Below are 27,293 nucleotides of genomic sequence, written 5' to 3' on the forward strand. Positions count from 1 at the left end.
GATGGCCCAAGTCCTTGGGCCCCTGCACCCATGTGGGAGACCTGGAGGAAGCTCCTGGCTCCTGGCTTCAAATCTGCTCAGCTCCAGCCATTGTGGCCAATTGGGGAGTGAACCATCAGATGGAAGACCTCTCTCTCTGTAACTCTGACTTTCAAATAAATAAATAAATCTTAAAAAAATAAATAAATGCTGGGGTCAATGTTGTGGCATAGTCCTGTAGTACCAGCATTCTATATGGGTGTCAGTTCCAGTCCCCTGAACCCATGCAGGAGACCAGGAGGAGGCTTCTGGCTCCTGGCTTCAGCCTGGTTCATCCCTGGCCAGTGGGCCATTTGGGGAGTGAACCAACAGATGAAAGAACTTTCTCTCTTTATATCTCCCTCTCTCTAACTTTGCCTTTCAAATAAATAACATAAATATCGAGCCGGCGCCGTGGCTCAATAGGCTAATCCTCCACCTTGCGGCGCCGGCAAACCGGGTTCTAGTCCCGGTTGGGGCGCCGGATTCTGTCCCGGTTGCCCCTCTTCCAGGCCAGCTCTCTGCTATGGCCAGGGAGTGCAGTGGAGGATGGCCCAGGTGCTTGGGCCCTGCACCCCATGGGAGACCAGGAAAAGCACCTGGCTCCTGGCTCCTGCCAGGATCAGCGCGGTGCGCCGGCTGCAGCGGCGGCCATTGGAGGGTGAACCAGCGGCAAAGGAAGACCTTTCTCTCTCTGTCTCTCTCTCTCACTGTCCACTCTGCCAGTCAAAAAAAAAAAAATAAATAAATAAATAAATAAATAACATAAATATTTAAAAAGAAATAAAATTAAAATACATTTGATAATCACAATTAGAAGTTTCTGAACCTGGGCAAGTGCTGTGGGATAGTGGGCTAAGCCTCCAGCTGAGCTCCAGTTCATGTCCCAGCTGCTCCTCTTCCAATCCAGCTCTCTGCTAATGACCTGATCAGTCAATGGGAGAAGGTCCAAGTGCTTGGTCCCCTGCACCTGTGTGGGAGACCCGGAAGAAGCTCCTGACTATGGCTCAGCCCAGCTCCAGCCATTGCGGCCATTTGGGGAGTGAACCAGTGGATAGAAGACCTTTCTGTCTCCTCTCACTCACTCTGTAACTCTGCCACTCAAATAAATTTTAAAAAATCTTTAAAAAATTTTTCCTGAATCTAAAAATACCAATTAAATTCTTTTTTTAAATATTTATTTATTTTACTTGAAAGTCAGAGTTACACAGAGAGAGAAGTAGAGGCAGAGAGAGAGAAGAGAGGTTTTCCATCTGCTGGTTCACTCCCCAGACGGCTGCAATGGCCGGAGCTGTGCCCATCCGAAGCCAGGAACCAGGAGCTTCTTCCGGGTCTCCCACACGGGTGCAGGGGCCCAAGCACTTGAGCCATCCTCTACTGCTTTCCCAGGTCACAGCAGAGAGCTGTGTCGGAAGTGGAGCAACCAGGACTCCAACCGGTGCCCATATGAAATGCCAGCACTGCAGGCGGCGGATTTACCCACTGCACCACAGCACCGGTCCCCAATTAAGTTCTTTATATATTAAAAAAAAAAGATCTAAAAGCATACTTACTCTGAGTTCAGCATTTCCTCTCCTAGCCATTTTCCCAAGGAAACACAATGAATACCTATGAGTGGTAATGCTTGAATACGAATGTTCATTACTGAGGTCTTCACATTAACACCAAAAAGAAACAGCCCGAATCAATCAATAGATTTAAAATTGTAGTGTATTTGTAAGTAAAAGACAATGAATATGAACAAAAGCCGCAACATTAGACAAATCTCAAAACATTCACATGAAAGGAACCTGATGTATAAGAGCACATACTGTATAATTCTGTCATATAAAATAGAATACAATTGTATATCTAACTAATTCATGGTGGAGAAAAAATTAGAATAGCAATTTCCTCTGGAAGAGGTGAGCACTGGAATTGTTTAGAAAGAGGAATAAGAGAACTCAGTAGTGATGGTAACATTGTATATTGTCATAATGGTTTGAGTTACCCATGCATATGTATCCGTTGAGACTTAGTGAATATGAACAAATATTCAAATTTCATTGCATGTAAATGTTTTATTTTAAAAACTGTGAACAAATACTATATTAAGCCACAGTTGTTGATATGCATGCTGAAGTATTTAAGGGGAACTATATTGATGCCTGCAATTTAAATGGATTAACAGGGCAGGCATTTAGCCTAGTGGTTTAGTCATAAGTAGAGAGGTACACATCCCACATTGGAGTATCTGGGTTTGAGTCCTGACTGTAATTCCTAACTCCAGTTTCCTACTAATACAGACCCTGGGAGGCAGTGGTGAGGGCTCAAATAATTGGGTTCTGACCTCCCACATGGAAGATCTTGATTGAGTTCCCAGCTCTAGCTTTGGCCCTTGGCCTAGGCCTGGCCATCACGGGCCTTTGAGGAGTTAACTCACAGCAGGGAATTCTCTGTCTCGCTGGCTCGCTCATGTTCTCCCTCTGGCTCTCAAATAAATAAATTTATCAAAGTAAATCAATAAAATGTATGAATAGATGGATGGCACAATTGGCTAGATTTGTGATGGAACAAATATAGTAAAAATTTAATGATAATATCTAGATGCTATTAGTAAATGCCACCATAAAATAATTTAGTGCTAAAATTCTTCCAACCTTCATAAATGTTTGAATTTTTCATAACAACGTCTTGGTGAGAAAAAAAAAGATATCCTAGGCCTCCCAGAGATGAAATTCCAATGCTAAATATCCAAAATAAAAATTGGGACAAAAATCATGGAGTCAAAATCATGCTTTCTCTAGCTCTTTACCATAGCCTGATCCTACAGCTCCCTGAGCTGTGCTTCTCTCTTTCATATTAGATGACGCCCTCCCTTCAGGGACTGAGTGTTATCAGAGATGAAACACTCAGTGTTCTTACAATCACAATTTTTACTTGAGGCTCTGTTTTTATCTCCTGTGCAAGAGAAAAAGAAGACTATGAGTTAGAGTTCCTGTATCTTGATAATCCCATCCAGATCAGAATGGAAACAAGCACTGACTAGTAATGTGATTTCCAAAAGTAAAGTTTAAACAAGGAGTCAGGGAGAAAAAGTGGTTGGAAAGAGTGTAGATACTATTATACCCCAGGAAAAGGAGACAATGCTCCTTGAAGAAACGGGTGGCTCTAGGACTGGAGAAGCATATGTGTAAGGTGAGCTGAGACTACCTCGAGCCCGGAGTGCAATAAAGTAAGGAAGCACTAAAAACAAACACGTGCAAAAACACCCAAACACAATGATGGGAATATATCAGAACGACACAGGATCCAATCAAAGGAGTTCCCAATAATCAAGGCTGGAGACAATGTGAACAGTAAATCAAATACCATTAGGTTATAACCAAAGTATTAAATATGCATGAATCCATACTGATATTAATAATTGATGAATAAATAAATGGGGGAAGATATAAATCTCTCTTGTTAAATAATTTAATGCGGATCCTCCCCCCGCCCAAGAAGTTTCAGCATGATGCCCCACACAACATAATGACTTCCTTCCACAGAATATAGTATGAGGGGCTGGCATTGCAGCAGAATGGGTTAGGCTGCTGCCTGCAACACCAGCATCCCATAGGTGCCAGTTCTAGTCCTGGCCCCTCCACTTTGAATCCAGTTCCTTGCTAATGGCCTGGGAAAGCAGTGGAAGATGGTCCAAGTACCTGGGCCCCTGTCATCCACATGGAAGATTTGGATGGAGTTCCAGGCTCCTGGCTTTGTCCTAGCCCAGCCCAGGCCATTGCAGCCGTTTGGGAAGTGAACCAACAGGTGGAAGATCTCTTTCTGTCTGTCTCTCATTCTCTCTCTGACTCTGCCTTTAAAATGAATATTAAAAAAAAATACAGTATCAAAAGGGTGGGAAGAAAGGTTAACTTTATAAGGAGAAATCTGTTAACACTGCTTAAAAATATGGGGCAGGTTTTTGGCACAATGGTCTGGAAGCTGCCTGAGACACCCAGATCCCATTGCAAAGTATCTGTTTTGAGTCCTAGCTCTGCTTTGGATTCTAATTTCTGCTAATGTACACCCTGGGAGGTAGGAGGTGGTGACCCTAGCACTTTTTCCCTGCTACCCATGTGGGAGACCTAGATTGCATTCTGGTCTTCTGGTGTCAATCTGGCCAAGTTCTGCCTATTGTAGGCATTTGGGGGAGTGAACCAGTGGGTAGAGATTTTTCTCTTTCTTTCACTCTTTCAAGTAAATGAAAATAAATTTAAAATTTGAACTTTGCATTTCATAAGTGTTTTACCAGTTTGTAAGGACACTGAGATAGATTCCATATTTGTCTAATATCCATTTTCACTTTCATTAATCAATATTTTGATAGAACGTGACTTGTTAGAAAAACCTAACTTCCCCCAGGTTCCCTTGCAGCTAGATGTGTCCGTATGACTGAGTTCTGATCTATGACAGTGTTGGGTTCAGTTTCTAGAAACTTTTTTTTAAAAGCTAATTAAAGGAACATGTTCAGCAGTCACACACTTTTAAAAAAAAAAAGATTTATTTATTTGTTTGAAAGGCAGAGTTATAGAGAGGCAGAGAGAGAGAGAGAGAGAGTCAGTCTTCATCTGCTGGCTCACTCCCCAAATGGCAGCAATGGCCAGAGCTGGGATCATCCAAAGCCAGGAGCTTCTTCCAGGTCTCCCACGTGGGTGCAGGGGCCCAAGGACTTGGGTCATTTTCTACTGCTTTCCCAGGCCATAGCAGAGAGCTAGATTGGAAGTGGAGCAGCCAGGGACTTGATCAGGCACCCACATGGGATGCCAGCACTGCAAGAGACGGCTGTACCTGCTATGCCACAGCACCAGCCCCTGTAAGAGTCTTAATTCAACAGATTTTACTTACTGAGCTATCCTTCCAGTTACACAAGGCTAATTGCATTGTCTATGACCACGGAAATGTGGAAAGGAAATGTAAAAGGTATAAACCCACAAGGACAGAAAAGAATGGAAAAGAAGACAGTAATCAATAAATAGTGTCAATATCCTAGAAGACAGGAAGCAGATGGGACAGCAACAAATGCCTCGGAAGGGTAGAAGCACTCCTCTTATGCACCTGCAGAGAAGCTCGTTCAACTGACAGAGCCAAAGAAGGCGCAGGACTTTGCAGTGTGAGGCTCCACAGAAGGCAAGAGGTAGGTGTAGGGCAGAAAATACAAGGATTGTCAAAAACCTATACAGGAAACTGAAGATCCCCAGCTTTGCTCACAACTATTTATTTGAGAGAGGAAGGAGGGGGAGGACGAGGAGAAGGAGGAGGAGGAGAAGGAGAGAGGGAGACAGAGAGAGAGAGAGAGAAAATTAATTAATCTTCCATCCACTAGTTCATTCCCAAATGCCCACAGTATCCAGAACTGGGCTGGGCCAAAGACAAAAGACAGGATCTCTATCTCACACATAGGTGGCAGGGAGCCAATTACTTGAGACATAATCTGCTGCCTCCCAGGGTTTGCATTAACAGGAAGCTAGAATCAGGAGCTGCAGGCAGGAAATAAACCCATGTATTCCAATTTGGGACCCAGGCATCTTAACTGACATCCTAACCACATAACTAAATACCAGCCCCTATGTCACCACTCATTATTTTTCAATTCCACTTCCCTGCAGATTACCAGAACTATATTCTCAGGAGAAAATCAGCAATAGAAGATCCTTAGGACACCAGACCCATTGAAGTCAGGTAAGGATTAGACCTAGGAATAGAAATAGCAGGGATGCTCTATAACTCAGGAGCTAAAAAGAATTGATTCCTAAATTTTCAGGAGTTTTGCAAGTTAGATGTTAAACACACTAATTTGTTAAAATTAAATTTAAAAAAATATCACATATGAGGGTGGCATTTTGGCACAGTAGGTTAAGCTGTCACCTGACACTGGCATCCTCTATCAGAGCACCAGTTTGAGTCCTAGAAGCTCTGCTTCTGATCCAGCTCCCCGCTAATGCACCTGGAAAAGCAGAAGATGGCCCCAGTACTTGGGTCCCTGACACCTATGTGGGAGCCCAAGATGGAGTTCCTGGCCCCTGGCTTTTACCTAGCCCAGACCCAACAATTACAGATTTTGGGGGCGTGAACGAGGGGATGAAGGATCTCTTTCCCTCTCTGTCTTTCCATCTCTCTCTGTCACTCTGCCTTTCAAATAAATAAAATAAATCTTTTTTAATTAAGTTATGGGGCCAGTGTTGTGACTCAGCAGGTTAAGGTACCAACCATACACTGACATCTTAAATGGGTGCCAGTTTCAGTCCCTGTGGCCATTTTGAAAGTGAACCAGTGGGTGGAAGATCTCTATGTCTCTCTCTCTCTCTCTCTCTATCTCAACTCTGTCTTTCAAATAAATAAATCTTTTAAAAACAATTAAAAATGAACACAAACTTACAAATCAATAGATTGAGTTAAAAAATAAGAGATACTCAAAGTTTATAGCAATCTAATCATTTCCACTATATTTGACCTTTATCTGTTCTTGATGTTATTTACATCGTCTATCTGTATAATAGGAAAATTACATAATGGTGAGCTACTGTGCACAGTTTTCCAAGTCCACTTTGAGTGGCACAATGTTATTAGTTTGAAGTTGGCCATTGTGGGAATATTTATATTGCAGATTTTGGCAAATGCTATAAAACAATGTTTCCTCCCACACCCTTTGGGATAGCTAGTTGTTAAAATTAACCAGCACATCGCTGAGAAGGATTAAGTGAAGGTGTAGGCAGTGAACTCTGGGCCCAGCAGCCCTTTCACCCATCCTGCTCCCAGCATGCTTGCATGTATCTGTACCCCTTTTCAGGATTCTTGTTTGGAGAAATTAAAAGCCCAAAAGAAAAGATCTAAAGATAATTCTACTTCGGAACCTTTTACCACAAAAGCTTACTACAAAAAGCTCCATGCAACTTTTTTAGGATCTTTTCGCAAATTTAAAAAGACAAGCTAGTGTCATTCAACAATTGAGGAGTACCTGCAGTCTCAAAAGCCAACAAACAGGAAAAACGAACTCAGAAGACACTATTCAGATAGCAGAAGAAAACCTTTCATAACACTAATTAACAGCCAGAGATTTAAAAGAGAAGGTCACAGTCATGAAATAAGACAAGATATATTTCTCTTTTTTAATGGATTACTTAATTTATTTGACAAACAGGCACAGAGAAAGAGAAAGAGTGCAAGTGAGTTCATGCACAAGAGAGCTTCCATTCACTGAGTCACACCATAAATGTTTGCATCTGGAGCTGAGTCAGGCCAAAGCTGGGAGCCAGGAACTCATCCAACATTAGTGGCAGGAACCCAAATTACTTGAGCCTTCCAGGTCATGCTATGTCCTGGATATAACCAGCACATTCTTTCAGTTTTACAGGAAAAAAAAAAAAAAAACATTCTATTTTGTCAAGGCAACTAGAGTTGACTGGACTTGGAACAACTAGCACATGCTAAAACTATGTACTGATGTAAAATCACAGATAGAATGAGGTCAATAATATTGAGAGCTAGGACAATCTCGGGTACTCATTAACCCCACAGAGGGACATTTGGAAAGGGGCAATAATGCCTCTGCCAGATGACCTGTCCACCGTCTTCCCAGACCAAGATGGAGACATGACGTCAAAGTCTTCCCCTTCCACTCCCTTTCTTCCAGGCTTTTACCGACCCAATAGTGTATAGCTCTGATAGGACTGGGATACAGTTAGTATTGTCAAGATTTATGGAAATTTGAGGTTTGATGGACATTGGAATGACAACACCTTCATCTTAAATAATGTAAATCCACCCTGGAACACTTCCAGGGCTCATGAGTAGATGTTATGCATCACAAGATATTGAAAGAACTCAAGAATACACTCAGAACAAACCTCTTCATCTTCAGTGAGATTCCTCCCATTCCCCTCTGCTAGTTTCTTTCTCGTGATGTAGTTGAAGAGAGACCGAACCTAGAAGCTACTTAAAAAGTGTTGCTATTGAAGATGCATTAGTCTTTTGTGTATATATATATATATATGTATATACACATATACATATACATACATACACACACACTATATGCCAGGCACTTTGCTGGTTGATAGGGATACAATAGAGTTTCATACAGTTTGAGATTTACTGAGACAGGAGATAAAAACCTTTGTCAAAGTTCATTCCTGTGAATTTTTCCTGCCCCCTATCATACCAGGACTCACCATGAAAAAGTTTTCTAAGATTTTATAAGCCGTGTCTGATCATCTCTCCTGTTATTCCAGTGAAGCCAGGGATGCTAAGAAGGGAAGGCTGCCCCAGTTATGATAATAGCTACTGGAAACAGAAAATATCTACAGAAATGCATCAGATGAAATCATAAGCACATCTAGGCAAGAAAGGAGAGCCAAGAACAGAACCGTGCAGAATGCCTACACCTAGGGAACAAGAATAAGAAGAAATGGAGCCAACAAAGGAAATGCGAATCATTTGAGGATACAGCAAAAGCAGCTCCTACTACGCCACATGGAAAGATGGAGGGAAGTCTCAGCAACAGACACTGGGGAAAATTGGCTTTAGAGACGAGGAAGTCATTGGTCATCCCCAAGAGGATGACTGACATGTGGTGGTGGGGTGTGAAGCTGAAGAGCAAATAGACAGTGAAGGAGAGTATGGCAAAGCAGCAGCAATGAGTGCCTCCTAAAATGGCAAAAAGCCAGCACCATCTCTCTCTCTCTTCTCAAATGACCTTGACCAAGGAGGAGAAAAAGCCCTCTTCTATCCAGGAAGCTGATCTCTTCTGCATTAAACATTGACAAGCCTAAGATTCTCCTGGTTTTAGCACTAAAAGGCTCACATGTGGGAAAGTAACATTGCATTGAGGTCAAATTTGAATATCATAAAATTCACTGGTTATGGCTACCATTAAAACAACAGTCTCAGCCTAGGCTGTACAATAAATTATTGGGAGCTTTCAGTGAATATCACAGTCGCTCCAGGGGTGAACGGGACACAGATGTTGTTATTTTTAAAAAGTAACCTGGTTACTTCCAACATACCCAGGATTAAGACCCACTGTATTACAATAATCATACACAGTATCAATGCTTTTCTGTTTTCTTTTCTTTTGTAAAAAACAAAAAAAGACAAAGACAGATAGACAGAGAACTGCTATCCACTGGTTCACTCCCCAGATGCCTGCAATGGCCAGAGCTGGACCAGGCCAAAACTGGGAGTAAGAACCTCAATCCAGGTCTCCCACTTGGATGGCAGGAACACAATTAACTCAGCCATCACCGCTACTTCCCAAGGTCTGCAGGAAGCTGGGATCAGGAGCTGGAGTCAGTCTTCCAATCCAGGGACCTCGATACGGGATATGGGTGTCCCCACCGTCATCTTAACTACTAGGCCGAACACCTGCCCATTTTCCAAGTTTTCAACAAGTAAGCATTCAGATAAAATAACATAGGTGTCTTAAAAATGGATAAATTTATAAAAAGGGAGAATAAAACCATATTTAAAATATTTTTGCTTTGAATTATGGAATCAAATTCAAGAACCTAAGTGATTTTTAAAATCAAAATGCACTGAAGTAATTATCTTGCTAGGAAAACCATAATCTATGCCCACGTTTTGCATGAAAATCCTGCTACCAATTACACAAAAATCCTATAAAATAAGAAAGTATAATTTTAATTTTATACAGATGAATAAATGTTTCATTTGAAAGTATGAAAGGGAATGTTCCAAGATTCAAATCTTCAGTCAGCTTTCCAAAAGCCTTTACATTAAAATGTAATTGACTTCTATGTAAAATGAGATTGTCTTTTCTATAAATATATTATTCTATGACTCCAAATCTATTCAAGATACCCTTCTATAGCCACAGGAGGATACCTAAGGAAAAAAAACCAATGCTAACTACGAAAAATGTTTTAGCATTTTTAAAATTTATTCAATAAGACACTGGATTGATTCATATTGAGTGAACAGTCACACAAGAATATATTATTGAAAATTATTATTATATATACCCATTGTTGGTTATGAGTAAAAAGGACTTCATATAAAAGCTGTTTAGTGATTAGTAATGACACAATGATAATGAATCTCAGCTCACAATTGGATGGGCAAGAAATATAACTTTATTTTCCTACGACTTCTATCAACTTCTATGCTGCACTTGAATTCTGCCTGGACGGAGTTAGCACAGCCTGGCTTTGTCGGCTGATGTCTTAGACAATCACAGGGCTTACCTTCTCTTTGGGGCTTTGTCCAGAAGCCAGAGCACAGGACCGCCAATGAAACATCCATCAGCATCTGTTTTTCCACTGCTTCCTTGCTGTTTCTTCTTTCCCCAGATAAAACAAATCTATAAAAAGCCCACAGCTATCATTATACTTAGTAGTGAAAGACAGGATGCTACTTCCCCAAGATCAGGAGCAAGACAAAGATCTCTGGTCTCATCACTTTCATTCAATTTTATACTGGAGGTTTTAGCCAGATCAAATATGAAAGAATTGGAAATTACAATCATCTAGATTAGAAAGGAAAGAGTACAACTACCTCTTTTTGCAGATGATATGATGTCATGTAGAAAATCATAATCAATCTACTAAAATCTATAGCTAATCAATAAGTTCAGCAAAGTTGCAGCATATAAGATCAATAGAGAAAAATTAATTTTATTTCTCTTCAGTAGAAATAAATAATCCAAAAATGAAATTTTTAAGACTGCATTTACATGGTATCAAAAAGAATAAAATGTTTAGGAATAAGTGTAGATTTTCAGGGTAAGACTTAAACACGATAAATGTTGTTGAACAAAATTAGAGGTGTTTTTTTTTTTTTTTTTTTTTTTGACAGGCAGAGTTAGTGAGAGAGAGAGACAGAGAGAAAGGTCTTCCTTTGCCCTTGGTTCACCCTCCAATGGCCGCTGCGGCCGGTGCATCGCACTGATCTGATGGCAGGAGCCAGGTGCTTCTCCTGGTCTCCCATGCAGGTGCAGGGCCAAGGACTTGGGCCATCCTCCACTGCACTCCCAGGCCACAGCAGAGAGCTGGCCTGGAAGAGGGGCAACCGGGACAGAATCCGGCGCCCCAACTGGGACTAGAACCCGGTGTGCCAGCGCCGCAAGGTGGAGGATTAGCCTAGTGAGCCACGGCGCCGGCCAAAATTATTTTTTTAAAAATGGAAAGACACTCCATGTTCATAGTTCTTGTTATTAAAATGGCAATAGCCCTCCAAAATTGATCTACATATTTAATAAAATCCTTGTCAAAGTCCTACAGTTCTTTACAGAAGTTGACAAATCAATTTTGAAATTTGTGTGAAAATATGAGACCTGGGACCAGCGCCCTGGCGCAGTAGTTAATCCTCCGCCTGCAGTGCCGGCATCCCACATGGGCGCTGGTTCTAATCCTGGCTGCTCCTCTTCTGATCCAGCTCTCTGCTATGGCCTGGGAAAGCAGTGGAAGATGGCCCAAGCCCTTGGGCCCCTACACCTGCATGGGCGACCCAGAGAAAGCTCCTGCTCCTGGCTTTGGGTCGGCGTAGCTCTGGCCATTGCAGCCATTTGGGGAGTGAACCAGCAGATGGAAGACCTTTCTCTCTATCTCTCCTTCTCACTGTTTGTAACTCTACCTCTCAAATAAATAAATAAAATATTAAAAAAAAAGAAAATATAAGAGACCCAAAACAGATTAAAAAAATACTGAGAAAAATAGAACAAAGTTGGAGGACTCAACACTTCTCAATTTCAAAATTTCCTACACAGCAACCATATCCAAGACAGTGTGCTACTGGCATGAGGATATAAATGCAAATCAATGGAACAGAATAGAGGGTTCAACAAGCAGCCCTGTCTTGTACGGCTTTGCTGATTTTAACCAGAGTGCTGGGGCAATTAACAAGGAAAGAACTGTCCTTGCAACAAATGCTGCTGGACTGTAGTGTATCATCACACAAAACAATCAGAGAGCTAAAACCTGGAAAAATTCTTTTAAAACTACAGAAATAAACTATAATCTTGGATTCAGCAAAGCCCTTTTAGACAAGACACCAAAAAAGAACAAGAAACAAAAGATAAATTGGATTTCATAAAAAATTTAAAACTTTTGGGCTTTCAAGGACACTGACAAGAAAATAAAAAGACAATCCATAAAATAAGAAATTTTGCAACTCACATGCCTGATGGGAGACTTATGTCCAGAATATATAAAGAACTCTTAAAACTCAATAATCAGGGGCCTGTGCTGCAGTGTAGTGGATTAAAGCCTCAGCCTGCAGTGCCAGCATCCCCTCTTTGGGCACCAGTTCAAGTCCCTGCTGTTCCACTTCCCATCAGCTCTCTGCTATGGCCTGGGAAAGCAGTAGAAGATAGCCCAAGTCCTTGGGCCCCTGCACCCATCTGGGAGAACCAGGAAGAAGCTCCTGGCTCCTGATTCCTGGCTTTGGATCAGCTCAGCTCTGGCCATTGCGGTCATTTGGAGAGTGAACCAGCGGAATGGAAGACCTCTCTCTCTCTCTCCTCGTTCTCACTCTACCTCTCTCTGTAACTCTGTCTTTCAAATAAACAAATAATTCTTTGAAACAAACAAACAAAAAAACCTCAATAATCAAAAGACAGCCCAATTATAAATGGGGAAAAGGAGCAACAGGAACTCTCATTCATTGCCAGTAGAATGTAAAACGGAGCAGTCACTTTGGAAAGTGGTTTGGCAGTTTCTTACAAAACTAAACATATTCTTACCATATGATCCAGCAATTGTACTCACTTATGCAAATGAATTGAGTACATATGTGCATACAAAAATCTACACACCAATGTTAGAAGATACTTACTAGTGCCAAAACTGAGATGCAACCAAGATATTCTTCAGTAGATGAATGGATAAACAAACTGTGGCACAACCCTATAATGAAATGCTATTCAATAATAAAAAGAAATGAGCTATCCAGCCAAAAAAAGACACTGAGGAACAATAAATGCATATTTATTGAAAGAAGTCAATGTGAAAAGGCTACGTACTGTATCATACCAACCATAAGACATTCTGAAAAAGACTGTCAGAAGATCAGTGATTGCTCGAATATATAAATATTTTGGGGAGGGAGGGTTAGACAGACGAATGGGTAGAGCACAGGGGATTTAAAGGGTAGAAAAGCTTCTGTGTATGATAGTGCAGTGATTAATTCAACTCATTATACATTTGCCAAAATCTGTAAAATATGCAACTCAAACAGTGAGCCCTAATGTAAACTCTGGACTTGAGTTAATAATATTGGGGCTGGCACTGTGGTATAGTGGGTGAGGCTGCTGCCTGCAGTGCTGGCATCCCATATGGGTGCTGGTTCAAGTCCCAGCTGCTCCATTTCCTATCTGGCTCTCTACTATGACCTGGGAAAGCAGCAGAAGATGGCCCAAATCCTTGGGCCTCTGCACCCACTTGGGAGACCCAGAAGAAGCTCCTGACTCTTGGCTTTGGATTGGCACAACTCTGGCCGTTACACCATCTGGGGAGTGAACCAGCAGATGGAAAACCTCTCTCCTCTGCCTCTGCCTCCGCCTCTCTATTACTCTGCCTTTCAAATAAATAAATCAATCTTTAAAAAAAAAAAAAAAAAAGGTAATGGCTGGCGCCACGGCTCACTTTGCTAATCCTCCATCTGCAGTGCCGGCACCCCAGGTTCTAGTCCCAGCTGGGGCACCAGATTCTGTCCCGGTTGCTCCTCTTCCAGTCCAGGTCTCTGTTGTGGCTTGGGAAGGCAGTGGAGGATGGCCCAAGTGTTGGGGCCCTGTACCCGCATAGGAGACCAGGAGGAAGCACCTGGCTCCTGGCTTTGGATCGGTGCAGCATGCCAACCGTAGTGGCCATTTAGAGGGTGAACCAATGGAAGGAAGACCTTTCTCTCTGTCTCTCTCTCTCACTGTCTAACTCTGCCTGTCAAAAAAAAAAAAAAAGTAATAATGTATCAACATTAGCTCATCAATTATAACAATGCACCACACTAATGCAAGCAGCTAGCAATAGCAGAAACCACGTATGTATGTGTGTGAGGAGGGGTGATGCAGAATATATAGGAACTTCCTGCTCATTTTCTCCATATACTTCAACAAGTTGCTCTAAAAAATGAAGTTCATTAATTCTTTTAAAATTAGCTAAAAGATCTGAATAAACACTTCTCCAAAAATATACAAATAGCCAATAAGCCCATAAAAGACATTCAACATCATTGGCCATCAGAGAAATGCAAACCAAAACTATATTGAGATACCATGTCACACTCACTAGGACAGATAATAATTATTAACTTATTAATAGCTACTGATAAGGATATGGGAAACAGGTACCCTCATAGCATGCTAACGGGAATATAAAACAGCAGTCCCTTTGGAAACAGTCTGTTTCTCAAAGGGCTAAGCTTAAAGTTCCCATGTGACCAGTTCCCATGTGACCATGTGGCCAGCAATTACACTCCAGAGAACTGAAAATGTATGTCCACACAACGCCTTGCACTCAAATATTCATAGCGGCACTATCCATAACTACCAAAAAAGTGGAGACAATCCAAGTGTCCATCAAATGACAAGATATGCCATATCCACATGAATTAATATATTCAACAAGGAGAAATGGTGTATATATGAGTATACTGCAACATAGATGAAACTTAGAAAAATTATGCAAGGGTAAGCATTTGGTGTAGCAGTTAGGATACTGTGTCCCTCATCAAAGTATCTGGGTTCAAGCCCCAGATCTGCTCTCTACTCCAGCTTCTTATCACTGTTCACTCTGGGAGACAGCAGGTGATGTCTCAAGTACTTGGGTCCTAGAGACCCATGTGGGAAACCTGAATTGAGTTTCAGCTTCCTGCTTCAGCCTGGCCTGGCCCTGCTATCACAGGCATTTCGGGAGTGTACCAGAGAATGGAAGCTCTCTCTCACTCTCTCTCTAAATCTCTCTCTCTCTCTCTCTGCCTTTCAATTAAATGAAATAAAATATTACCATTTAAAAAAAAATTATGCCAACTGAAATAAGCCAGTCACAAAAGACCATGTAAGATTCCATTTATATGAAAGGTTCAGAAAAGAAAAATCCATAAAAATGGAGAGTAAGTTCCTGGTTGCCTAAGATTACAGAAATTAAGTAGAAATAGGGAAAGAGAATGAAATTAGATCCCTACCTCTTTTTTTTTTTTTTAAGATTTTTATTCATTTATTTGACAGGTAGAGTTATAGACAGAGTGAGGGAGAGACAGAGAAAAAGGTCTTCCATCTGCTGGTTCACTCCCCAAATAGCCACAACAGCCAGAGCTGGGCCAATCTGAAGCCAGGAGCCAGGAGCTTCCTCTGGGTCTCCCATGTAGGTGCACTTTGCTCATAGAACTATCTTTACTTGTGTGTTTCATGAGACTAACATGCGTTTTACCATTTCTAACCGTACAGATGTGTCAGCGGGGGCACGCCAGCCTGTTCTACAGATTCTGCCTTCAGGTTGATATGATAATCTCACTAAATGATATTCCAATGGAACCATCTGGCAATGTTTGTTTGGGCCACATTTCATGAGGATAAGAATAATTCTTCTCCGGCCGTACAACTGTTCAAGTAGAGTGGTCTCCTACCTCTCAATCCACCATGATAAAGTAGAGGCAAACTCAATTTAAAAAGTCGGCCTTGCTAACTCAAGGTTGTGTCAGCTCAGCGGGAAGGGATGTTGTAAATGCCAGGCACCCCTGAGGCTTGACGCTGTTGCTTTTGTTCATTTTGTGTTTCTGAAGTTCTGTGTTGTAGTGATTTGGTGAAGGAATGGTTGGGCCTAGAATTGTTAACCCAACAGAGAACCAGCTCTGAAGACTTTTCAGTTTGCTTCTCCCTCAATAGCATATTGTAGGCTGTAAGCTGAGAAGGTTGAACAAGATCACCTCAAAGGTCCCTTTCTTTTATAAAGTTCTATGACTCTGTAATCAATAGCTTGACTTTTTAAAATGTGAAAAAGCCTCAAGAAACTTTTAAAACAAGCTTCGAGCCTGTGCATGCACACTCACCATTTATTTATTCAGAATTATGTTATGTAACAGCAGCAGCTACCCTTGACCCTAAAAACTAACTCATTCCTGAAATTCATTTTATTTCTTTTGCCCTTTGAATGTTTCCAATGTTCCATTTTAAAGCCCCTCGAGGTATAGCCCATACCTCATTAGCCTCAACATCTAAATATATCATTCAGAAACAAGTATATTTTTATTTATCCCAGGGATGATGTTCCTGTATAAAAATTCTGAATTGTAAGAGGAAAATTTCTTTAGAAAAAAGAGTACTGGCCTCTGCTACAAAATTTTGAAAAATTGTAAGCATGTTCTTTTTAAGATGGCAAATGCTGCCTTTCCTTAATGAGATTTACTATCTGGTGTTCCTTTTGTTTATAATAAAGTATCAGCTGAATTTCTTAATGCAAAATGAGCTTGTCCTAATGTTTTTGTTGATTACTGAAACTCAGCCAGGCCCTTATATCTGCATGGAATTTCACCAGTGTCTGAAAACAAATTAACATGTCAATGGACTACATCCGTTTCAAAGTGGACATCGAGGAGTATGGTTGAGAGTCATGATCCCTCTATGAAATTAAGTGCTCCCCTTTATCCCTCCATCTGTCTTCTTCTAAGCCTCATTGTCTTCCATCTTTCACTCTATCTTTTCTTCCCCTTTCTTCCATAGATATTCACTAAATAAACACAAAACTTACATGATACACACCGTTGTCCTTTATAGTATTATCCCAAAACAGTGTCATCAAAGGAACCCAATCTAAGAACAAAAAGGAGTTAAAAAATAAGGCAAGTACTTTACTAGTGTCATTCAAATACTATGAAGAGAGGACACAGGTCACATCAATGCTTTTTAACATCTCCTGACATTCCTCCCATCCGCTGTCCTCGCATATCCCAGATAACCCCTTGCTTCTTCCTTTTCAAGCCCCCAGAATATTCTTCATCCAACCCTGGCCCTCTTGTTCTCTGGCATTCTCTTTGATCTCAGTTCTTAGTATAAAAATCCAAAGAATCAAGACAGAGGAAAGGCTAGAAATGATGGATGAGTATTGTTGGTTAAATTACCCATTCCAAGTGCTTTAGCAGGGGTATGAAAAAACACAGACCTGCCTTTAAAAGTCCATCCTTGAATGAGAGATCTTCAATTTTTGGGCACCTATGACAAGTCAAACTTTGTGCCAATCTCCATGAATACAGAGATTAACAAGCAAAATTCTTTGCCCTGGGGAACAGCCTCCAAAGCCCAGTGTGGAGCCAACACATGGATAGATAACTATAATGCAAAGTGACAAATGCTAAAATTAACTTTACACAGAAAGGGCTATGGAAGCTTCCTGAAAAATACCTTACTTAACAGTACTCTTAGTTGATGATATTAGCTTTTCCCTTGTTACAATAACTCCAATCTGGAATTGAAAACAATTTATCATTGTTTTGTCATTCTCGCTGCCTCTCCGCCTACCCAGTCCTCAGAGTTGGCAGCTTCATTTCTGTGTCTAATAAAAATCCTCCCAGTATGTGTTAGGGCTGGATAGGGAGAACAGGAGAGAGAACTACAAAATCCTAGCCTGTGTATCCCAGTGGAAAGAAAATGTCCAAGTACTCTGTGCCCCTCTGAGGATTTTTTTAACTCACATTCTTCCAGAGCCCCTATCATCATGTCTGACTCCTGCAATTCATCTCATCCACTTCCAGATTAATTACCCCAGCCATGTTTTGTCATGTCACTCCCTTTTATGGACCACAATTCTCCAATGGCTACAGAAAAAGTTCAAACTCTACAGTTTCACATACAGATTCTTGAAAATCGGCTCCAAACTGTCAGTTTTGCCATCTTTTTTGTTGTTGTTGTTACCTCTGATACAACCATAGGCTTCCATCAAGTTACATGTGCAGCCTCCCTAAGAAATACCCCCTGATCTGTCTGCTTAGACACCCTTTTCTGAGAGTGGTTCCTCCTGTCCAGCAATACGGTTTCAGTTGCTATGTCCCTCCCAGGTAGCCGTGACCACCAACAGTGATTGATCTAGCCAGGATACCTGATCCACGCTGGTCCAGCGAGTCCCTTCCCTGAGGAACTGAGAATGGGAACTGAAAGATTCCAGGCTGAGGCTGGCTGTCATTTTCCACCACACAAACCAGAAATAAGAAAAAATGGTCTACACTGAGGAATGAAGCGTGCAAGCAGGAGCAAAGACAAGAGTCAGAGGAAAGGACAATCGTCTTGGTTCATTCTGTTACCTGACCCAGCTGCATCCTGCTCTTGAGGCCCAGGAGTCACCGCTGTAGTCATAATAATAAATTACCCCCTTTGCTTAAGTAATACAAAATGAGTTCTGTTATTTGAATCCCCAAAGAGTGGTAATTAATCTAATCATGTCTGCATTCTAGAGAGTTCTTTCTGTCCGCAATATGGATAGAAGATAGGGAAGAGAACAAAAGCAACGGAATCTATCAAGAGCCCATCGGAAGGATCCAGAAACAGAATTTCGTGATGACCGGCTGTGGGAGATGAAGGAGGCAGACTGAGGATGACCAAGGGCAGGTGCAGCACAGCTGTCAGTGTCCTCAGCCTCCCTGTAACCCCAGGTTTTGTATCTCTGTTGGGCTATGAGCCCCTGCAGTGCAGGGATTCCATATTCTGTTTCCCCATTGCCCTACAGAAGCCTGCTGACTTGTTCAGGTCCTGCTACATTGCAGACACTCGGAAAGTATTTGTTGATTCTCTTTGATTTTATGCAAGACAGTTTTGTTTTGATTGTTTATCATAACATATCTTGTCAAAGGGAACAATCAGAATAGTATTGTCTAGATCTTTTTTAGACAAAGAGCTAAAAGAATGCTCTTCTCACTACAATCTTGTTTGATTTCAGACTGGCCTTGAAAAAGCCTGAATTCTAATAAAGGATCATTTTCTTTTTGATGGGAAAGAAGGAAATAAAATTCAGATCCAAAAAAGAATAAATAAATAAGCTTTTCATTTATAAATATGTATAAATCTGAATGCGTGCAGTAAACATCAGTGCACAATACTCAAAAATAAATCCGAAAGCTGAATACAGAGCCTGACTCCTAATATAAACACAATCTAATCAAAGCCAGGAATTTGGATTTTGAAACAGCTCTGGCTGTTGAATGTCAATATGCATCTCAGATATAATTCTTTTTTGGAATTAACATCTTATTAATTCTCTATACAAAAGATTATTTTCAATGTTCACATATATTATCACTCTCTGTATACATGTCTATAATACAAAATTATGTAATGTACTATATAATCTAATAAATTTAGATATAAAATCTAATATATATATTAGAGATATATAGAGAGAATAAATGTGACAAGCATATTTAAATTAAATGTTTAAAAATTCATCTTGGGGCTGACACTTGCCACAGTGGTTAAGGTGCTGCAGAGTACCTGATATGATGTTCAAGTCCCACCTCTACTTCCAGTCCAGTTTTCTGCTAATGTACATTCTGGGAGGCAGCAGGGATGGCTCAAGTACTTGGAACCTGTTACCATATGGGAGATATGGATTGAGTTCCAGGCTCCCAGTTTTAGCCTGGCCCAGCCATGGCTGTTGCAGACAGAGGAATGGGACATTAGATGGAAGATCTTCTCCACTTAAGGGGAGGGTTGCGGGTGGGAAGGAAGTCATTGGGGTTGGGGGGGGGGGGGGGAAGCCAATGTAATCCATAAGCTGTACTTTGGAAATCTATATTCATTAAATAAAAGTTAAAAAAAAAAAAGATCTTCTCCACTCTTTTCTGTTTGCCTTTTAAATACATTTAAAATAAATAAATATTTGTTTTAAAATTCATCTTAACGAATTCCACTATTATGGAGATAAGATAATCAACCCAAAAAATTCATCTTAATTGAAGAAGAAACAAAATGAACCATGGTCCATGCCTGATGGCTGTGTACATCCAAAACACTTGTGCAGGCTCTTGGGCATCGATGGAAGAAGACATAACATGAGAAGAAACATCTAAGATGGGAAATATAGGCCACCCTATATAAAATGTGATCTGAGAGGATATAAAATGCCCTCTATCCACGGAACTCCCATGGTGGACCAGTGAAGGCCTTCTTTTGAGTTAAGCAGAGTGTGCCGGGGAGACACCTGTTAAAAAGCAGGCATTCACTAACAGTGATAGGACATTCTCCTGCTGATGCCTGTAACCATGTTGTCATGATTGGATTGTTCTCATAGATCCCCGTCACCTCACAGAGGACCATGAGTGGGCCCAGTGGCTCCTGCCCACCCTTCTCAACCTCACGCCATGCTTGCCATGGCTTTCCAGCAGATGGTCCACGTCACCTGTGTGGCTGCTACCTTCTCAGTGCTTCAGGTTTCAGATAAACAGGCTCTCTCAGAAAAGCCTTCCCTCGCCACTGGAACCACAGTGTGGTCCTAACTCTCAGTTTCCTTCAAGCACCAGAAATGCTATGTGCTTCTTTTATCTGCTTTCATTCCTTTCATTTGTGTTTAATCTGTCTCCCTCAGTAGAATGTAGGTCCCTTAGGGGCAAAAACATTAAGTATGTTGTTCTCCCATCTTTTTTTTTTTTTGACAGGCAGAGTGGACAGTGAGAGAGACAGAGACAGAGAGAAAGGTCTTCCTTTTGCCGTTGGTTCACCCTCCAATGGCCGCCATGGCCGGTGCACTGCGGCCGGCGCACCGCGCTGATCCGAAGCCAGGAGCCAGGTGCTTCTCCTGGTCTCCCATGGGGTGCAGGGCCCAAGCACTTGGGCCATCCTCCACTGCACTCCCAGGTCACAGCAGAGAACTGGCCTGGAAGAGGGGCAACCGGGACAGAATCTGGCACCCCGACCGGGACTAGAACCCAGTGTGCCAGCACCGCAAGGTGGAGGATTAGCCTATTGAGCCGCAGCGCCGGCCTGTTCTCCTATCTTGTACACAGTGACAAGCACACAGTAAGGCTCAATAAACCTTCATTAAATGAGGGGATGAGGGCCCAGTGTTGGGACATGGCAGGTAAAGCCACCGCCTGCAAAGCCAGCATCCCGTGTGGGCACTGGTTTGAGCTCTTTCTCTCTCTACCTTTCTCTATCTCTCCCTCTGTCTCTGTATCTCTGGCTTTCAAATAAATAAATCTCTACAAAAATGAGTAGATGAATGATGAAGCAATAGAACATTTCTGGAACTTGGCTTGGCTGTATGTCTCAAAAGACCTTAAAATATTCATAGAGAGTGATCAAATGATTCTCATGGGAATTTATCTCATGGAAATTACAGATTTATGCACAGAATTTTCATCACAAATTTGCTTGTTAAAGAAAAAACTAGGGGCAGGCATTTGATGTAGCAGTTAAGACACTGGTTTGGACATCCACATCCCATATCAGAGTACCTGGGTTCAAATCCTGGCTCTGCTCCTAACTCCAGCCCACTACTAATACGTACCCTGGGAGGCAGCAGAAGATGGCTAAAGTATTTGGGTTCCTACCACCCATGTGGGAGACCTAGATTGAGTTCATGCTCCTGGCTTTAGTCTGGCATTTGGGAAGTGAATCAGTAAGTGGGAGGTATCTCTCTCTCTCCCTCTCCTTCCCTCTCTCTCTCTCTCTTCCCCCCCCCCCTTTCAAATAAGTAAAATACTTTTCTAAAAGATTTATTTATTTGAAAGGTGGACAGAGAAAGATATAGATTTTTTCTTTTTAAAAAATATTTATTTTTATTTATTTGAAAGAGACTTACAGAGAGAGGTAGAGACAGAGAGAGAGGTCTTTCAATCCTCTGGTTCCCATCCTAGATGGCCGCAATGGCCGGAACTGCGCTGATCTGAAGCCAGGAGCTTCTTCTGGGTCTTTCACATGGGTGCAGGGTCCCAAGGACATGGCCATCTTCTACTGCTTTCCCGGGCCACAGCAGAGAGCTGGATCGGAAGTAGAGCAGCCGGGAGTAGAACCGGCGCACATATGGGATGTCAACGCTTCAGGCCAGGGCTTTAACACACTGTGCCACAGCGCTGGCCCAAGATATAGATTTTCTGTCCCCTACTTGACTCCCCAAATGACCACAATGGCTGGGCTGGGCCAGGCCAATTCCAGGAACCAGGAACTCCATTCTGGTTTTCCACATGGGTGATAGACACCCAAGCATTTGGATTATCTTCTCCCTGCTTTCTTTGGTGAATTAGCAAGGAGTTGGATTGGAAGAGAGCAGGACTCAAATTGGCACTCTGATATGGAATGTAGGCAGCAGCTTAACCCACTGTGCCACAACATTGGCCCCAAAAATATAATATTTTTTAAAAAATATTTGATGGGGCCTGTGCTGTGGCATAGCAGGTGAGGCTGCCATCTGCAGTGCTGGCATCCCATAATGGTGTTGGTTTGAGTCCTGGCTGCTCAACTTCTGATCCAGCTGTCTGCTATGGCCTGGAAAAGCAGTAGAAGATGACGCAAGTCTTTGGGCTCCTGCATCCATGTGGGAGACCTGGAAGAAGGTCCTGGTTCCTGGTTTTGGATCAACGCAACTCAGGCTGTTGTGGCCAACTGGGGAGTGAACCAGCAGATGGAAGACCTCTTTCTCTCTCTGCCTTTCCTTCTTTCTGTGTAACTCTTTCAAGTAAATAAATAAATCTTTTTTAAAAAAATTGAAAAGACACAACTAGAAATGGATTGAATGTCCAAGCATAAATTTTGAATGAATACATTATAAAAGGATATTTAATATCATGATTAAATGTCCATGATATGATGTTAAATGCAAAAAGCAGCATAGAAGAATTTATACCAGGCTGGTATCGTGATATAGCAGATAAAGCCACCACCACTTGCAATGCCAGAACCCCATATGGGTGTTGGTTCAAGTTGCGGCGGCTCCAATTCCAATCCAGCTCCCTGCTAATGCACCCAGAAAAGCAATGGAAGATGGCCCAAATCCTTGACTCCCTGTACCCACATGGGAGAGCTGGAAGAATCTCTGGACTCCTGGTTTGAGCCTTGCCCAGCCCCATCTGTTGTGGCCATTTAGGGAGTGAACCAGAGGATGGAAGACTTCTCTGTTTCTCTCTCTCTCTCTCTCTCTCTCTCTCTCTCTCTATAACTCTGCCTTTCAAATAAGTAAATAAACCTTAAAAAAAGCATTTATCCAGTATGATCCTGATTTTGCAAAAACAAAGAGTATATATACATAGAGAGGAATTGTTGCATCTGTCAATGTACTAAAATACTGATGGTACTGCACAAGTAATTTTTATTATTCATGGAATTCTATATTTTAAAAATTTATCTAATGTATTAATGTTATAAATGAATAAAAGACAATCATTCTAAAATCTAAATAAGTACCTAATGCATGGAAATCATTCTGCTAATTACTGAAGGATGCTATGCTTTTGAATGGATGATTAATACCTTTACCACCCTCCAATCAGCTGAAATTTATACCATAAGCAAACTCATTTCTCAGATCGATCAAGAGTTGGGCATGGAAACCATCAGCAAGGCAAAAGGAGGATGGATGAAGGCGAAAAAATGACAAGGTCAGGTGGGACAGGGTTGGACACCACAAAGGAGAAATAAACAAGTAGGGCGATGAGGAGCTACCAAAGATAAACTTCAATGGTTTCATCCACTTGATAACTATTCACTGAGTACCCATGGGCAGGTATTCTGCTAGGCCATAGTGTTTCAATAATGAATACGATAGTTGCATCCTACCCTGAAATTACAGGAGGACAGGCAAGTAAGAAAATCAATTAGATTAGAGCTCAATTATATGATTATGTGTAAGATGTCCTAGAAGCATCAACAAGGAGCGCCTAAGTCATGACAAAATGGAAATGGTCAGAAAACATTTCTGAGAGAACATGAGTCCATGCTAAATCCCAAGGGACAAAATGCAAAATTCTAAGCAGTTGAAGAAAAGCAAGCAAGGTATAGAAATACAAACTCACATGGCTCTCAGGGTGTTTTTAGCCTCATATAACACTAACTAGAACCCCAGGTATCCATTGGAAAGTAAATCTGATCTCCTCTGGGCTAAATATGAAATGTAATTGCCTAAATAGCAAGTTTGGAAACTTCCCTGAAAAAGCCCTAAGAGTATGAATCCAGATGTAATTAATATTTACCAGAAGGCCTGAGGCCGGTGCTGTGGTGTAGTAGGCTAAGCCTCCACCAGCAGCACTGGCATCCTATACGGGCCCAGGTTCATGTCCCGGCTGCTCCTCTTCCAATCCAGCTCTCTGCTTATGGGCTGGGAAAGCAGTGGAAGATGGCCCAAGTGCTTGGGCCCCTGCATCCACATGCGAGACCCAGAGGAAGCTCCTGGCTCCTGGCTTCAGATTGGTCCAGCTCTGGCTGTTGCAGCCATTTGTGGAGTGAACCAATGGATGAGAGACCTTTTTCTTTGTCTCTCCCTCTCTGTAACTCTGACTCTCAAATAAATAAATAAAATCTTAAAAGAAAAAGGCAACATGTCCCAGGCATTTTTTACCTGTTATTTCATTTATACTCTACGAAGGAAAAAAAAAATCTCAGTAACTAGTAGCACATCAGGGTGCGTGACCACAGGTACACGGCAGTTCTAACAGCCAGAGAAATGATTTTCTTTCCCTTTTAGCATAGGGCTTTTTCCTGAAATGAAGATGAGAATCAAAGTGATTTAATATATTTGATACATGGCATGATCAACACATCATTTATTTGTAGGTCTTGAAGGGCATTTGAATTCACTCTGGTGCAATGAGGTGAGGAAAGTTGTGCACAGTAATGACTGAGTTTCTCATCTCTTTGCCTTGAGCAATACCCTAGAGCTACCCTCACACCAAAGCCTAAAAATAAAGAACTAGAGCATCTGCAGGCACAGCCCCTGTTCTCCAAAACCAAGAATTCCCATGTGGACTATAGCAACACACCAATGATAGCCACAAACACCAACTTAATGAATATTTAGTAAATGAAAAGGCAATAACATATTTTAAATGTTTACCAAAATATCCTCTAGACTACTTTTTAAAATGTTTTGGCTTTACTTTTAAGCTTTAATTTAGAGCTTAAATCCTGAATGTACACTTAAATCTTATTTTGAATAATTCAGTCTTTGGGACCAACTCATGGGCCAATCTGCCAGTATAATAGGGAAATAAGCTTTATTAGAAAGTATATTCAAATAATCTTTTTTTTTTTTTTTTTTTTTTTGACAGGCAGAGTGGACAGTGAGAGAGAGAGAGACAGAGAGAAAGGTCTTCCTTTTGCCGTTGGTTCACCCTCCAATGGCCGCCACGGCCAGCGCGCTGTGGCCGGCGCACCGCGCTGATCCAATGGCAGGAGCCAGGAGCTAGGTGCTTTTCCTGGTCTCCCATGGGGTGCAGGGCCCAAATACTAGGGCCATCCTCCACTGCACTCCCTGGCCACAGCAGAGAGCTGGCCTGGAAGAGGGGCAACCGGGACAGAATCCGGCGCCCCGACCGGGACTAGAACCCGGTGTGCCGGCGCCGCTAGGCGGAGGATTAGCCTAGTGAGCCGCGGCGCCGGCCCTCAAATAATCTTAATTAGCGTCTAGAAGGCAGAATCTACAGTGTTTTCAACTTCTTCATCCTTAATATATTATATGATTCAAGTATACTTATTGATTAACGTTCAGCACCATTACTACGGTTTTCACCGTATTTAAGACATTTAGTATATGTCTACATAGGTATCATAAGGAATACATATTTTCTCTCCCTTGTGAATGGCATTTGCAAGTACAGGATCTTAGATTACAAGCAAAAAATTGGGATCATATCCAAAATAAAGAGAATTGCCCAATTTATCTCACTCTGGTTGCTCATCAATATATCATCAATGTCTTAAAGGTGAGATTTTCAAAAAACAGGAAATACAGTTAATAAATAGGTAAAAAATCCTCAACTTCAAAGAACAGTAAATTAGAATAACAAGAAAGAACACCTTACTAGTAAAAATAGTCACTGATGAAGAGTGGTTTTAGCTTTTCCAAATGTTGTGACGTCAATACCTCACTTTTTCTTTGAGGCATTGATGCTTCTCTAGTCCAGGGGTCTTGATGGGGTTGATCATCACGGTTGTCTTAGGCTCCTCCTCCCCTGGATGAGCACATCGCATAGGCCTGATCAAGCAGAGTCCTTCCCCAGGACTGATACATATGGACAGAAGTGGGACATTCTCTCTGCTGACCTTGGACCAGCACAAGCCTGGAGCTCTTTGTTAGTCAGTTTCTCCAGGTACATGGAGGAAGTTCATTTTCCATAGGGGAGAAGCCAGCACACACAGGAAAGCAAAGGAGATAAAGGAGGAAAGGGAGAAAGAGATCTGACCTAATCAGTGCTATTGACTAAAGCCTGATTTCAAACCCTGTATAATTCCCAGTACTTGAATCAATAAATCCTCTTTTTTGTTTAAACTAGCAAGGCTAAGTTTTTGTTATTTGCAATCAAGAATACTAACATGGTATCCTATCCTGGACAGTTAGTGACAATACTCATTATTGTGGATATGTATAATTACACAGGGTTGAAATTACTACTAGGTTTTCTTGTGATATCATACAATATTTTTATTGCTTAACTAAGTCTTAATTTCATGAATTAATTCATTGAATTGATTTCTCACGTAACAGTGATTACAGAGAAAGGATTCTAGAGCTCATGTAGATGTTCCAGAAAGTCTCAAGCTCCTTCTGACTTCCTGTCCTACCACCTTAACTTGTAGCTTTCATCTTCAAGGTTGCAAGAAAGCTGCTCTACTTGAAGTCAGGAAGAAGGAATGATGGGAGAAAGAGGAAAAAGTGTGTGACTGGCGCTGGTGCTGTGGTGTAGCAGGTAGACACTACCTGCAGTGCCGGCATCCCCTCTTTGGGCACCAGTTCAAGTCCTGGTTGCTCCACTTCCAATCCAGCTCTCTGCTAGTGCCTGGGAAAGCAGTAGAAAATGGCCCAAGTCCTTGGGCTTCTGCACCCTCATGGGAGACCTTGAGGAAGCTCCTGGCTCCTGGCTTTAGATGATCCCAGCTCTGGCCATTGCTGCCATTTGGGGAGTAAACCAGCAGAGGGAAGACTTCTCCCTTTCTGCCAATGCCCCTCGGTAACTCTGCCTTTCAAATAAATAAATAAAACTTAAAAAAAAAAAGTGTGTGGCTGCTGAACATGTTCCTTTAATTAGCTTTTAAAAAAAAGTTTCTAGAAACTGAACCTAACACTGTCATAGATCAGAACTCAGTCATACGGACACATCTAGCTGCAAGGGAACCT

The sequence above is a fragment of the Oryctolagus cuniculus genome, chromosome 12, assembly GCF_964237555.1.
Source record: "Oryctolagus cuniculus chromosome 12, mOryCun1.1, whole genome shotgun sequence".
Lineage (NCBI taxonomy): Eukaryota > Metazoa > Chordata > Mammalia > Lagomorpha > Leporidae > Oryctolagus > Oryctolagus cuniculus.